Source organism: Neovison vison, chromosome 6 (assembly GCF_020171115.1).
Source record: "Neovison vison isolate M4711 chromosome 6, ASM_NN_V1, whole genome shotgun sequence".
NCBI classification, from domain to species: domain Eukaryota; kingdom Metazoa; phylum Chordata; class Mammalia; order Carnivora; family Mustelidae; genus Neogale; species Neogale vison.
The window spans coordinates 173,371,704-173,386,902 of NC_058096.1; the positions used below are offsets into that span (position 1 = coordinate 173,371,704).

General features: G+C 44.5%; 1 protein-coding gene across 11 annotated transcripts in view; it reads left to right on the top strand.

Moving 5' to 3' along the window:
- The window catches only part of SRGAP3 (SLIT-ROBO Rho GTPase activating protein 3), a 258,338-nt gene that overhangs the window by 103,606 nt on the left and 139,533 nt on the right, over positions 1 to 15,199 (top strand). The window lies entirely within an intron of this gene.

Below are 15,199 nucleotides of genomic sequence, written 5' to 3' on the forward strand. Positions count from 1 at the left end.
ATTCGGGGAGGGGTGAGTTTCAGGGTGGAATGAGGGGCAGCTCATGGGCACAGGGGTATATAGAACTCTCTGGGAGGAAATGCTGGCTTTGATGGTCACTTAAGTCCCTAGAATTTCTGAAAGTAGGACCAGTACTAGACTGTCACCATCCATATCAGGTACCTGTAGGTCTGTGATGTCTCTTTCCTGCGGGGCAGTGGTAGTGAGAGCTTCTCATGATCATGGTTTGGCCTTGTGCCCCTTGACCATTCAAAGACAGATACTGAAAAGGAATGAGCATCACTGGCATTTGTCTCTGCTTGTTGATATTTTATGTTTCCTACCATAAAGTACTCTCAAGATCCAAAAGCCTCAGTCCTGGAAACTGGAATGCAAAATAAAATGACATTTTATCCGTTTCTCTCCCCGATAAACCAGCCCACAGAATCCTCCCTTCATTCAGTAGGGAGAATGGTGAGTGAGACTTTGGAAGTTAGACCCTGTTACTGTTGTGTTCTTGCTGGAGCAGACTGCATTGGGCAGCTCAGCTCAGTGCCAAGGAGAAATTACCAGAGGCGAAGTGGGGAGGGAGGGGAGGGGCTGGGGATTGAAACTCATTTCCACGTGGTCAGTGCAGGTGGTGGCCACCTTGGCTGTGAGATGCCTCTTATGGGACTTTTGAGCATATAACCTGATTTAGGCCCAAACAGGACACAGCAGTGTGTTAGAGTAAGAAATTGCCCTCTTGTTCGACATATAATAAAACTCTTCATGCCGAAACTGACCTCAATCTTATGACCCCACTTTCTGTGGAATTTGAGGCCCAGAACTTGGTTCCTAGTAGGACCACAAAAGCAACCCGTTGACCGACTGACCTAGAGGAGTGAAGCTCTTTGCCCAAAGTCTCACAAAGAGTTATCATCCGAACAGGGAGCAGAAAGAACCCACTACACTGCTGCCAAGTGGCAAGCTCATAAACACGAGGTGTTTTTCCCCTTCGGTAATACGACTCAAGACATGAAATACGAGCTTGGCAAAGAGTTCCATATTGCGTTAAGAGGACAGATAGATTTATATTGGGGCGGTAAGTGCTTGCACTGAGCCCAAGTACGAATGACTGGTTTCTAGCCTGACCGTGGAAATTCGCTGCTGCGTTGGAAGGTACATCTGCTAAGGGAGCTGTAACCTTTTCCTTTTTCTTTGGCTGATCTTGTGTCTCTGTTACAGTCAGTGGGCACACAAACAACATTTTTTTTTTTACTAATTGACACGTAACAGAGTCTTATAAAGGAATAATAATTATACTGTGAAGAAGAATCACACCCGTTTGTATAACTTTTTACTGTTTGCAAAAATCTTTCATGTGTGTGTGTATTTCTTTATTTGATTTTACCACAATTTGGAGGTGAGTATCATTAATCCCAGTTCATGGATGACGTTAATACCTTGAGGCAGAGCTGGAAGTGACCCAGAACTTACTTTCTAAAGTCCACGTTTGGGTCCGAAATAACCTGACCAGACCACAGCATGTATGTACACCAGCATGACCTTCATTCAGGCTTGTGGCCCATTATTAAGCCATTAGGCAGCGATAATGACTTTTATTTTTTTTTTCTGAGGCTTTTCCTGGAAGTTTTCTGGACTTAGCACTTGAGAAGGTACTTGATTTCCTTTCTTTACCTTTTGCTGCCCTCATCTATTCTCAGAGGCATGGAGGGTCACCTTCCAAGAGTTTCTCTTGGAAATTCACTGATTGACCCCAAGAATTGATAGCAGTGATTGTAAGGACTTTGCCTGATGTGCACTGTAAAAATGAAACTCCTTCAAATAATCAGGCCCCACTCACTGACCTCCTTGAACATTTAATCTCTGACCCTGTTATGGAATGGACAAAGATTTCCTTAGAAAACTTTTGCAGAGTTTTACAGAGGTTAAAAGAAAATGCACACACACACACACATACGTGCCTGAAATCAGACCCTTGTGTTCAGACCCTTCTTGTTTCTCCTTCGCTCCTTTACAAAAATCAATTGGCAAGAATTTGCAAAGTTGCCAGGATGAGGTAATGGGCAATAACTCACGTGGCTTTCAGAAACATAAATCACTCAGCCTGATGTAGTGCCTTTCCATTCCCGTGGCAAGGCTTCATGAGCAGTAGCTGTTATGTGCATAAAATATTTGGGCTTCACTGTGGCCTTGGATATTCTTCCATGTGGCATTCTCATCAGAAGGTCAGGGAAATCCATCCTGTATCCCATTACTGTCAGGTGCACGCACACATGGCCGGAGGCACCTTCTCAGTGAAGATTAGCAGCTCTTGCCTGGGCTGGCCATTTCAGCATGAGTTAATGGGGTCAAGGTGGGGACAGCGGTGGCAGAGGGGAGGCCGCCATGCTCTGGGTTTGAATCCAGCAGGGCTGGCATTGGTCAAAGTGACATATTCTGAGAAGGTTTTCCAGAGTCAAAAGCTGGAGGTTTATAGATGGTTTTTGTTTAGCAAACACAGCATTAGCATTAAAGGGTGAATTTGAATATATTTGATCAGATCTGTGCTCTCTGTACTGTTTTACACTGGGTCCCTAATCACATTTTTTGTCACCTCCCTGACCTCTGGGGATATTTAAGATTGTCCTTGCTAGAGGAGATGTCACCCTGCTAGACCACTCACCCCCAATGGCCTTCCCAGGGCCAACAGATATTATTTTAAAAAACATACTGTTTCTCCCAATATTAGAGGTGTAATGCCTATTTTGTAGAAGATTTGAAGAATACAGAAGAAGCACTGGGGCGCCTAGGTGGCTCAGTCAGTGAAGCATCTGAATCTTGATTTCAGCTTAGGTCATGATCTCAGGGTTGTGAGATGGAGCCCCATGTTGGGCTATGTGCTGAGTGCAGATCCTGCTTAAGAGTCTCTCTCTCCATCTCCCTCTGCCCCTCCCCATTCTCTCCCTCCCTCCCTTCCTCTCCTTAAAAAAAAAAAAAAAAGCCACCAGAAGAAAGAATATAGAAGAAGCACAGTGATTAGCATAAGAGTTGGCAACCTATAGCACACTATAGGGCCAGAAAAAACCCATCACCTGCTATTGTACATAAAGTTTTATTGAAATACAGCCATGTGCATTCATTTCCTAGTGTCTGTGATTCCTCTTTTGCCACAAGGGCAGAGCTGAGTAGTTGCAACGGAAATTAAATGACCTGCAAAGCCTAAAGTATTTACCATCCAGCCTCTTAAAAAAAGGTTGCCGAGCCATGGCTTAGTTCATAGGTGCTCAGTAAATATTTACTGAAGAAATGAAAAGATCTGTGATCCCACCACCCAGAGAGAACCACAGTTAACGTTTTGGTATATAATATTTAGTCTTTGTGTATAAATAGCTATAATTTCATTTTGGGAGGACTAAACTATACATCCTATTTTTGTAACCCACTTTTGTTATTTAACATATTTTAGGCGCATTTTTCAAGGTCGTTATTGTTATGCAACATGGTTTCTAAACTGCATGAAAGTTGCATGGATGTGCCAGGAAACTTAAACGATACCTTATTGCTGGGTTTTATTGTGTCCAGGTTTTCACTTTTACAAACAATGTGATAAATACCTTTGCACATACATTTTTTTGCACATGCCTCTGATCCTACAAGGGGAATGATTCCATCTCATTTTGCTAATTATTTTTTCACCTAAGTATGGCTTATCCTCCCAGCACACTGGGAATTGAGAGTAAGGATCCTACTGTATACTTCTTTTCATCGTGCCTCCTCCTGCCCTCTAACACACACATAGTAGGCAACCAGTAAATGCTTGTGAGTGTGTACGACACAGTGTCCTTCTCTCCCTCCATGCTTGTACAGATCTTGCGATCCAACTCTCCTCCTTCATAAGGTCCCTCCTTCTGACTTGCTATATCATTCACTGCTTAGACCATATCCTGCCTTTCTTTAGAGCTTTCAAAGTGGTGTGATGTATGTTGTATCAGTTTCCTATGGCTGCTGTAACAAGTGACTTAATCTAACACTCATTAATTCTCTCACCGTTCTAGAAGCCACAATTCTGAAGTCAGAATTCTGTTTCACTGGGCAAAAATTAAGATGTTGGTAGAACCCCAAGTACTCCTTCTAGAGACTCGAGGGGAGAACCGTGCTTTGCCTCTTCCTGCTTCTGGTGGCTGCTGGCATTCCCTGACCCATAGCTACATCATTCTAGTCTCTGTGGTCACGTTGCCTTTCCCTCTTCTGTCTGTGCCAATCTCCTACTTTCTCTCCCCAAAAGGAGAATTGCAGTTAGGGTCCACCTGGATAATCCAGGATCATCTCTTCATCTCGAGATCCTTAACTTAATCACCTCTGCACAGTCTTCTTTGGCCTTCTAAGGTAACATTCAATTTCTAGGGATTAGGAGCCAAATATCTTTTGGGGATCATCATTCAGCCTACCACATATGTCACTTCATTTGACTGGTTAATTGATTCTTGTAAAAATATTTGTGAGGAACCAACGTGATGGCAGGCCCTCACACTGTGCTAGCTGCCTTGCATCACAACAGGAGAGAAGGGACTTGTGTAGGAAGAACTGTAATCAGGAGAGCTGAGCACTGGCCAGGCAGCTGGGAGACCCAGGTTCTGGTACTGCATTGGGTGAGGCTCTCAGTTCTTTGACTCCTCTGTGAATTAAGGGATTGGACTAACCGCCATTTTTCTGAAGTGAGGACAGAGCACCACTGTTGTTATATATGTAGGATGATTTTGGGTGTCCACTGGGACAAAACTAAATAGCAATGACTCACAGAAATAAACCTTTCTTTTTTTTTTTTTCGTTCTTTTCTTTTTAATTCTCCTTCAACCCTTCTGATTACTTTAAGGAGAGAAGTCTCCATGAGGTGCTAACATGCCTTCCACACTTCTTTGAATACTTGCCGAACTCCTTTTATCAAAAAGAAAGCAGGTCTCAGGTAATAGAAGCTAGGTAGAATTTAATAACATTATTTTGTGTCCATTGTATTTGTTTTTACAAATACCTCCCATTAATGATGAGTGACTCAGGCTTTTCTATTGATGGCCGTACTGTAAAGTATCCCAGGTAAGCAGCGAGGTGATTTAAAGAAATATGTTGCGTAAATACAGGGTGGATGGTTTCTAGAGAGAACACATTGTAAAGATGGCTCTCAATGTTTGGGAAACACTTGGATGTTTCCAGGCTGGCCCCCAGCTCTCTGACTGCTATTTTAGTTCTAGAAGCAGGGTAGGATTGAAAACAAAAAGAAGCATCCTCAGTCCGAGGACGCAGCTGGAGATTCAGCATTAATGAATCCTGATTTCTTCTCATTTAAATGCATCTGATCCTTCAGGGACCATTGAGCAGCAAAGCCGCGAATATTAATCTCATGTTGAAATTGATCTCGGCCCACTTTAACTCTGAGCTTCTGGTAGGAGGAGGCGTGGCCTTGTTCTGACCATTCTTTGCATTTTGCTGAACATCTGGAAGGCGGGGAGGCAACTTCTGTTTGACTTCCTCATGAGAGGGAATGGCTATTAGTTAGACATGGCACAGATGCTGTGGGGAAGCCTCTCTCCCACCTACTCTCCTGTCTGGTTTCTGAGGAAGAAACTGGTTTGGTAATCCAGGTGAAGGCAGTCAGGAGGTTTCAGAGCTGGGTTTCTGCCTTTAGACCACAGTGGGAAGTGGAATCTCCTATTGCCCATTTTTTCAGTCATTGATATCCCTCATGCCAATTCTCTGGTGTGTTTGGAACCATATTGTTTCCTCTTACAGGAAGATTTTGCTGGTTGACAACATTATCATCACCATTATTAAATAACTATTAGTTTTTCAAAACATTAGCCCATGTACTATGCTTCCTTTTGGGGGGAGGGTGTGGTGGTAAGAGGAGGAGGGGGAAACACCAGTCATTTCACCCAGTTTTTGTGTTCTCTCAACCTTCCAAGAATGCTGGAAGCAGATGTAATTTGCTTCAAGGAAGCCTCAGGAGTTAGATGCATTTTGATTATCTGGGCTAAGCCTGGCTTACGCTTCCCTGAGGAATAGTAGATGGCTGAAGACAGTATAAGAATTTGGCTGACTTGGTATACAGTAGGTATGGCAAGCGCTCAGGAGGCATCCCTAGCAAGTGGTATAGATTTGGAGCCAAAAGACTCCTTAATGTCTAGGTGAAATTGGGCATGTCACTGTACTTCTCTGTGCCTTAGTATCCTCCTCTGCAAAATCAGGAAATAGTAGTAGTTCCTCCCAAGGCTGTAGCACAATATTGGCTGCTTTGCCTGAGTAAGGAGACACTTCATGGGAAGCACTTAGCACAATAATTATCCACTGTTATTCCCTCCATTTTACAGATGGTAAAGTCAAGGCCCAGAGAGGTTACTGACTTGCTGAAGGTCACACAGCTAGCAAGCTTCAAGGCCAGTCTCTGAACTTAGCAAGTCTGATCCCAGATCCAGCTCTGGGCGATGCACTACCCAGCTCCCACCTGATTTAGGGCTGAAGTGGTGAAAAGATATGAGAAACAGTTCTGTTATTGGGATGATTTGCTGTGATTGATGGGGAGCAGAGCTAGAATGGGGCAGCACGTGGAGGGCCACGTCTGCCCAGCTTTGAATCCTGTGATTCAGGAAGGTCCTTTCCCTTCTCTTGGGTGTCAGTTTCTTCACTTATGGTGTGATACCCAGCTCCTCCCTGAGCCTTCGGTGGTCAGAAGCCATGATGGCTGTGAATGGGCGTGGTCAAGGTTAATACAGGACCGACTGAAGTCTCTGGTGAGCGTCCCTGGCCCAAAGAGGGAGACAGTACAAAGTGCCAGGAACTGGTTTGCGTCTGGACAGAGGAGCTTGCTCCCTGTCACCCACCCAGTCTGCTCTACCCACAGCACAGGCAGGGAAGGGTGACTCGCTTGTCTATCTGGGCCTCCATCGTGGTTGCTAGGAAACAGCGCCTGGTGGCTGGGACTGGCGGAGCAGCTGGTGCTCTCCAGCATGGTGTGGTGCCCTTGCTTGGGAGGGGGGTGCTTTTGGAGAGGACTGGAAGGAGGAGGGAACCCGCGCTGAGTGACCCGAGGGAGAGTGGCCAGGGATGACACAGCCTTCTTGGCGGAATTGTGTTTGGTGGGGCGTGTGAGATGGGTTGGGGGAACACCTAGCCTGGTGCCCAGTGTGCCCCATACTCTGTCTGCACGGCTCCCCAGCAGTGGTGGCTCGTTCCTGCCACGTACTGCTTATCTGCCGTGCTCCAGGCATCCCACCAGGTGCGTTATATGGACACCATCTCTCTTTTGACAAACCCGAGAGGAAGGTATTGTTATTCCGCATTTTATAGATGAGAAAACAGATTCAGGGAACTGAAGCGGCATCTACAAAGTGGAGAAAACCGGGTTTGTGTCCAGGCTGGCTGTCCCCAGAGCCAGGGAGCCTCTGCCCTTCCCCTGTCCCCAAAGCCTGTGAGCCTCTGTGGAGGCTGTTGGCCCAGGGTCTCCTCGGTGCCTGGCACATGGCACACATTTCTAGTCTGATCCTTGCAGCACCCCTGCAGGGTGAGCATAGCTGGGGGAACAGCTCAGAGAAAATGACTTGCCTGCCTAAGACCTCCCAGTGCATGTCTGGCAGAGACAGTATTCCAACTTGTGACAGCAGCTGGAGTCCAGGCTCTGCCGGTCTCTCTACTCCCTCTGCCACACCACCTCCCTCCCCTAAAGCTGGAGTTGGATGGCAGTAGACTCTTTCAGGATGCTGGCTGTTGGGCTGGCCACAGAAAGCAGAAAGCATACTAATAAATGATGGTCATAGCTAATGAGAGCTTTTATTAAGCCTCTCATCCAGCGCTCTAAACCCATTAGAAGTTTCTGCAGTGCTGGGAAATGTTTTGCTCTGTCCAGTACAGTAGCCACTAGCCACATGTGCTTTTGAGCACTTGAAATGTGGCTAGTGCAACTGAGAAGTGAATTTTTTATTTTAATCAAATTTAAGTAGCCACATATGACTAGTGGCCACTGAGTTAGGGCAGTGCTAAAATAGAGCACTGGTTGGAGAGCTTTCTTGAATGATCACTTATTCTTACAACAAGCACGTGAGATAGATTCTCACCATCCCCATTTTACAGAGGAACCTGAGCTGCAGGGAAATAAAACAAACATGCTCATGTTTACTCAGCTTCATGTGTGGCAGGGCCAGGATTTGAATCCCTTGCAGGTAAACCCAGGGCCTGTTACATTGTGCTACCAAGTCCATGTTTCCCTCCTTGAGGTCAAGGTCAGGATGCACTGGCGTGGATACAGTGACAGCCAGGGCCAGTGAGAATGGAAGGAGGATGACAGATGGAGTGTGGGATGGAGACAGGAGGTGGAGCGGGACATGATCCCCGAAAGGGGAAGCATTGGATCCCCAGGGAGAGCACCTTGACCTAGAGTCTGGGTAATCTTAGCTCCTGTGTGCTCTTTACTCAGGATTTGGGCCCTGACTCTGCCAATGTCTGGGTGAGCCTAGGGCAAATCACTCCCACTCCCTGAGTCTCAACATTTGCTTCATCTCTGAAGCAGGAATGATAGTAGCAGCAGCCTCCTAGGACGCGGTGATAATGAGGCAGGACTGTGTGTGCAGAGATGTGAGGAGGCACTGTCCGCAGTGACACACCATGCAGCTCAGCCTCCTTGTTAGCTCTGGAAACGCTGCTGGCGGGGGTGGGGTGGGGGGGTGGGGGGATGGGGTAAGCCGGCTGCCTCTGCGGAGCAGAGGGGACACATGCTCACTCGATCTTGATGTTCAGGTTGAATGTGCTGCGAAAGTGGGGTCTCACCATCCCAGGAGGTGTCAGAAAAGTTACCATGTTCTCAGGACAGGGTCCAAGGTTTGGAATTGGGTGGGGCCTGGGAAGCTGCCTTTAAAGTTGCTCTTAAGGTCATATTCTGACCCCTCTTTCTAACCCATCTGCAGCCTAGGGGCAGAGGCCTCTGGGGACACCGCGTTGGCATTCCCAAGGGGTCAGACTTGTTAACAAGAGCTGCAGCCTTTGTATCAAGTTTCTGGCTTTGTCTATCTTTCTTTTCTCTCTCTCTTTCTCTCTGTCTTTCCCCCCCTCTTTTATTATGGAAAGTTTCAAACATTACCAGAGTAGAGAGAATACTATAACAAGCCTCTTCCTCATATCCATCACCACAACTAAACTTCAGCAATCAACTCAAGGCCAATCTTGGGTTACCTAGAAGCCTGCTACTCCCCAGTCCCCCTGACCTGAGGTTATTTTGAAGCAAATCCCAACACGCCTGTTTTTAAATAGTCCCTATGGCCCCTCGTAGATTCTGGGAGCTATCAGTTGGTACAGTTGCAGAAGGGGGCAGTTTAGCAATCTCAAAATAGCCATGCAAAAGAGTCATGCGAAGTAGTCATGCGAATGCCCTTCACTCCTGCACTTCCACATGAAGAGTCCGTCACACAAACGATCTACCTGCATAAGTGCGAAACGAAGCCTGCATAGGGTTCTTCATTCCAGTATCGTTGGTGATAGTGAAGGTTTACAAACAACCGGTCCGGTGAAGGGGACTGGTTAAAAATTTATAAATTTTATAGTGGAATTATATAATACTATGGAAAGGAATGAGGAAGTTCTTTATAAAGTGATATGGACTGATCTTTCCAATGTATTCTTTTTTTTTTTTTTTTTAAGATTTTTAAATTCATTTATGAGAGAGAGAGAGAGAGCTTGAGTAGGAGGAGGGGCAAAGGGAGAGGGAGAAGACTCTGTGGCCCACGGTTGGTGGGGGCGACCCCAGGATCTTGGGATCATGACCTGAGCTGAAGACAGATGCTTAACCAACTGAGCCACCCAGGCATCCCTTCCCAAGGTATTCTTAAAAGACAAAAGTAAGGTGCAGAATGCTGTGAATGATGTGTTGTTATGTTTGTAAAAATGGGGGAAATAATGTATTTGAAATACACCATTATTTCTAGAAGGATGCACATGAACCTTGTAAGTTGGTTACTTTATTAGAGAGGGACTAAGTGGCTGGTGGACAGGGGTAAGAGAGAGGTTTTTCTCTTTATATCCTATCTATCTTTCGAATTTTGTACTAATATTTTAAATTCCTGTATTTCTTATCTAAAAATAGAACTTCTTTTTTCCCAATAAACCTAAAACTGCTCTTAAACATGTCTATTAGTTAACAAAAAAGTATTTCTCCAAATGAGTTGAAAACTTGCACAAAACTTGCACAAAATATTCATAATTGCCCCAAATTGGAAACTATCAAACTGGAAACTATTCAGGAGGTGAATGGATAAATAAACCAGGACTATTATTCCATATAATGGGGTATTATTCAGTGATAAAAAGAAATGAGCTATCAAGCCATGAAAAGACATGGAGGAAATTTAAATGCTTATTGCTAAATAAAAGAAACCAGCTTAAAAAGCATATATAATGTATGGTTCCAACTATATGACTTTCTGGAAAAGGCAAAATTAGAGAGATAGTAAAAAGCGAGTAGTTTTCAGGGGTCACAGAGAGGCGGGAAGAAGGGATGAATCGGTGGAACTTGGGGGATTTTTAGGGCAGCGAAGATACACTGTACGATATCATAATGACAGCCACATGACGTTATGCATTTGTCCAAACTCATGTGATATAACAGGCCAAGAGTGAGCCCTAACCTAAACTCTGGACTCTAGTAAATAGTAACATATTAGTTTTGTTCATCAGTTGTAACAGATGTATCACACCCATCAGTGCAAGATGTTGATAATAAGAGAAACTGTGCCTGGGAGTGAGAGGGAGTATGTGGAAACTCTTTGTACTTTCTGGTTAATTTTTCTGTAAACCTAAAGCTTCTCTAAAAAATGATCTATTAATTTTTTAAAAATAAAATTTCTAATTACCTGGAACCTGAAGAAGACCGGCTGCCTCTGCTTGTGAGGTTGTAGTTGTGAGTGGGGTGGGGAGCCTGGGGATACTTGTTTAGCCCTAAGTCTGGTTGCCCTGAGTGTCGCCATGGGCAGTGGCATCGGCATAGCCACTGTGGTCTTTGGTGAGACTATTGTAGAAGAAGCAGAGGCTTTATGGGGAATGGATAGGCAGGCTGTAGATTCTTGGGCTTTGAAAGTCAGAGGAATTTGTCTTTGAGCCTGTAAGCAATAGGGAGCCATGGAGAATTTTATCAGGAGAGTGCCACAGGGAGCTGAGCTTCAGGAGTCCAGGTGTCAGAATTAGTTCTGCCCCTTCTTTGGGCCTCATGCTTTTTATCTGTAAAACCAGAAGGGTACACTAGGTGATTGGAGAGGTCATCTTCAGCTTCAAGGTTCTGACAGCAAAGAGCTTTTCCTGACTTTCCAAACCCCTTTTCCTCCCTGCCCCACCCGCTTTAATTTTTCTGCTGCTCTGCGCTATGCTGTGGCTGGAACCGCCCCCTGGGGGGAATGTCTGCTGAATGGAGTCTGAGCCTTGGGAGCACTTCTGTTTTATTTTATTTTTGTCGCTCCTTTGAAATCTTCAAGGAGAAAACCCAAATCTGTGCCAGCTCCAAGGAGGAGCAACTTGGAAGGGAGTTAGAAATAACGAGAAGGGTAATCAAATCCTTTCAGGGTTCCAGAGCACGGGTGAGCTGCAGTCAGAGATCTAGCCGGGACCGTTTCCTGCTAGAAGGATTTGATTTGACTCTGAGCTGCCCAAGCTCCTAGAAGGGTCTATGCACGAGACAGCCTGGAGGCTCCAGCTGGTAGTATGAATTGGGGGAGATTCTCTGCTCCTTCCAGATCCTCTCTTGTCATCATAGTGTGATTTATGAGCTTTTCCTCTAAAATATGAGAACACTGGCTCCTGATTATGCCCTGTAATGCAGGAAAGCAGTGGCTGCAGCATTTCTGATTAACAATTCTCTTTAGACCACCATCTTGTTACAAGAAGGATACAAGAGGTTGAATACAGATGGATTAAAGTCTTTAAAAAAAATAATATGCTTTCAGTCTAGTTAGGTGTCTGGAGGATCTTTGCTGCCATCTGAGGGATCTGGGCTTGATTCCTAGATTAATTGCAACACACCAGCTGTTATGAACAGAGGCTGCTTACCTCTGAGCCTCCACCTCCTCATATATGGGGTGAGAGTAGGGGAACGCTTGTAGCTCCTGCCTTATGGGGTACAGATAATGTGAAATAATTTTGTGAAGAAGTCAGCACTGTGCCTGCAACAAATGATGGACTCCATAAATGCTAGTGATGATTACTGTTTTGAGGCCCAAATAGTAGATGGTCTGAAAGTTATTTGAAAAATATTTGGAAAGCATTTTTATAACGATGTGTTGATATGGTAGGGCTTACCTTTTGGGGCGTGATGGCATCTCGAACCAATTCAACACATAAGCCATGTCATAGGCATACCTGTGCAGCTTTGTTATAGTTCAGAGAACAAAATGTAAACTTGGACAGGTTCCTGATTACAGTTTACACAGAGCTGTGCTTTCTTCCTCTATAAAAATGGATAATAATGTCATGGTTTGTGTGTGTGTGTGTGTGTGTGTGTGTACGATGTGATATGTGGTGTATGGTTATGTGTGTGTATGTGTGTAGTATGCTGTGTGTGTGGTGTTGTGTGTATGTGTTGTGTGTGGGGTGTGTGTGTGTGTGTGTATGGTTGTGTTGAGTGAGACTCCCATAATCACAACACTTAATATCCTTGGGTAAAAGCACTTGGTAAAAATAAATAGTAATTTGTTGTACAGATAGCGATCTCCTGATGATCTAGTATGTGCAGGGAAACTCTACCTTCAGAGCTTAAATTTCATTTGAGGAGCTAAGGTGGATATGACTCACGTTCGTGGAAGAATTAAAGCAATGGCAGGAGGCAGACAGAGACAAATTAGAAGTACCATGGGAGTTCAGAGTAGGGCTGGGAGGACCAAGCAGTCCAGGACTCCCTGGGAGGAACAGTATTTGACATAGGCTCTAAAGAAGGTTTTAAACTTTTCTGCTTGCCTACTCTTTAAGTGAACTCAGGGGGAAAAAACTCTCTTGCCTCATACATTTTAACTTGACATCTGAAATGTTTCATTATAAGTTTAAATAGTTATGAAGGATATCATTTCTACCATATTGTAAATATTGACCTTGTAGAATAAAATTACACTCTTAACTCTATCAAATGGAAATGAAATAACAGGGCAATTTTTTATTTTGCCTTTTTATTGCAGGATCACTTATATAGAGTAGAATGCACAGATCTCCAGTATGCAACTCAGTTTTTTTTTTTAAAAAAGATTTTATTTGTCAGAGAGAGAGAGCAAGTGAGCACAAGCAGGGAAGGGGCAGGCATAGGGGGAAGCAGTCTCTGCTGAGCAGGGAGCCCAAAGCCAGACTTGATTCCAGGACCCTGGGATTGTGACTTGAGCCATCATTTGTCATTGTTGTGTAGTATTCCATCGAGTGCCATTTTGAGATTTAAAAAATCTTGTCTACCCCTAATGGACATTTTGGGTTGTTTCTAATATTTGGTTGTAAAACTACTCTAAGTGTTCTATATAGTTTTTGGTGGACATAAATACTGGATGTGTTTGGGGTAGGTAGCCATGAGTGGGATTGCCAGATCACAGGATAAATACTGTAACACACTGGTATCCATCAGCATCTGTCAAAAATTATCCAAATGAGTCAGAATTTTTTTTTTGGTGCCTTTCTTTACTTTCTTGAACTCATAATTCCATTCTAGTTTTTTCACAGAATTTTTATCCCAATATATTTCTAGACTTGAAACTCTTCTATTGATTATCATACTTCTTTTTTTTAAAAAGATTTTATTTATTTATTTGAGATACAGTGAGCAAGAGACAGAGCATGAGTTGAAGAAGGAGCAGAGGAAGAGGGAGAAGCAGACTCCCTGCTGAGCAGGGAGCTGGATGTGGGACTCGATCCCAGGACTCCAGAATCATGACCTGAACAGAAGGTAGACACTTAACAAACTGAGCCACCCAGGCGCCCCTATCTATCATACTTCTTTTGATCTAAAACATGTATATAAACTGAAATAGACATTGGAAATTTTTCCTTTGCTCATAGAACTCTAAGTATCTTTCTTTTGGATTAATTTATCATTACAATGATCAGATACACAGTTCATCAAAATAATATTGGTTATTTCATGCATTGACAAATAATTACTAAACATAAAAGTAAGATAGTGTGGGAAATGCTCCTCATAATGAGATGGAAGGGGGTGGTAGATGGCAGTGCTTCTCATACTTTAAGATACTTAGGACCATCTGGGGATCTTGCTAAAATGCAAATTCCGATTCAGAAATTCTGGAGCTGGGGTCTGAGATTCTGCTTTTCTAATAAGCCCACTGCGGAGGCTGATGCTGCCAGTTCTCAGGCCACACCGAGTAGCAAGGGTTCGTGATCCCAAAGGAAGATGATTCCCTTGTACTTTTTGTGTACCCCTGGGAAGCCTTTGGGTACCCCAGGGTAGGGCTATCCCCTGTGAAGACCACTTCTCTGAAGGATGCTAAGACGGAGTTGGCCATTTTCAGACAGGATGCCCATTTATGCAGTTGGGACTGGATATTTCAAGGACTGGTTTGAATGGTTTTAAGAGTCCACTGGGGGTGAATCCCAACAAGTAAAGTTTGTGGCTGGGCGGTGGATGGCCTTGAATTCCATGCCAAGGAGTTGGGCTTAATCCTTAGGCAGAAGGGGGCTGTGGGGCATTATGCGCAGGGAGCTGGTATGAGCAGAGAGCTTTGGGGAGACTGATGTGTTGAGCAGCTTGTGGAATGGCTGGGAAGGAGTTAAAGTCGAGGGCTGGCAGCAGTGACAACGCTATGGGTTTGAAGATGAGGTTGGCTGTAGTTATTGGGATTTGCCTGTGATTTTTATCTCCACCTCCCCAGCTTTTGAACTTTTGCCCTGGTTGTACAGACCTGGTTTGCTGTCAGTATTTCCTGAAGTGTGGGTGACATTCCTCTGGGGGGTACTTGAGATGTTTATGCACGGAGCTCAAGGTGATTTAACGCGGAACACAGACGTGGCCTTAAGTAACACCGAAACCCAAGAGCCCCCGGCATCCCCTTCTCAGCCTCTCTCAGCCCTGATGGCATCTGGAGAAAGTCTTTAGCATCTCACAGGCTCCCATTTTCCTTTTGTTGGTAGAGAGCAGGCAGCTTGGGCTCAGGGCCTCTGGTAAGCAATAATAGTCTCTAGATAGAATTTTACAAACTTTTTGTTTTTGTTGAATTCCTTTTTT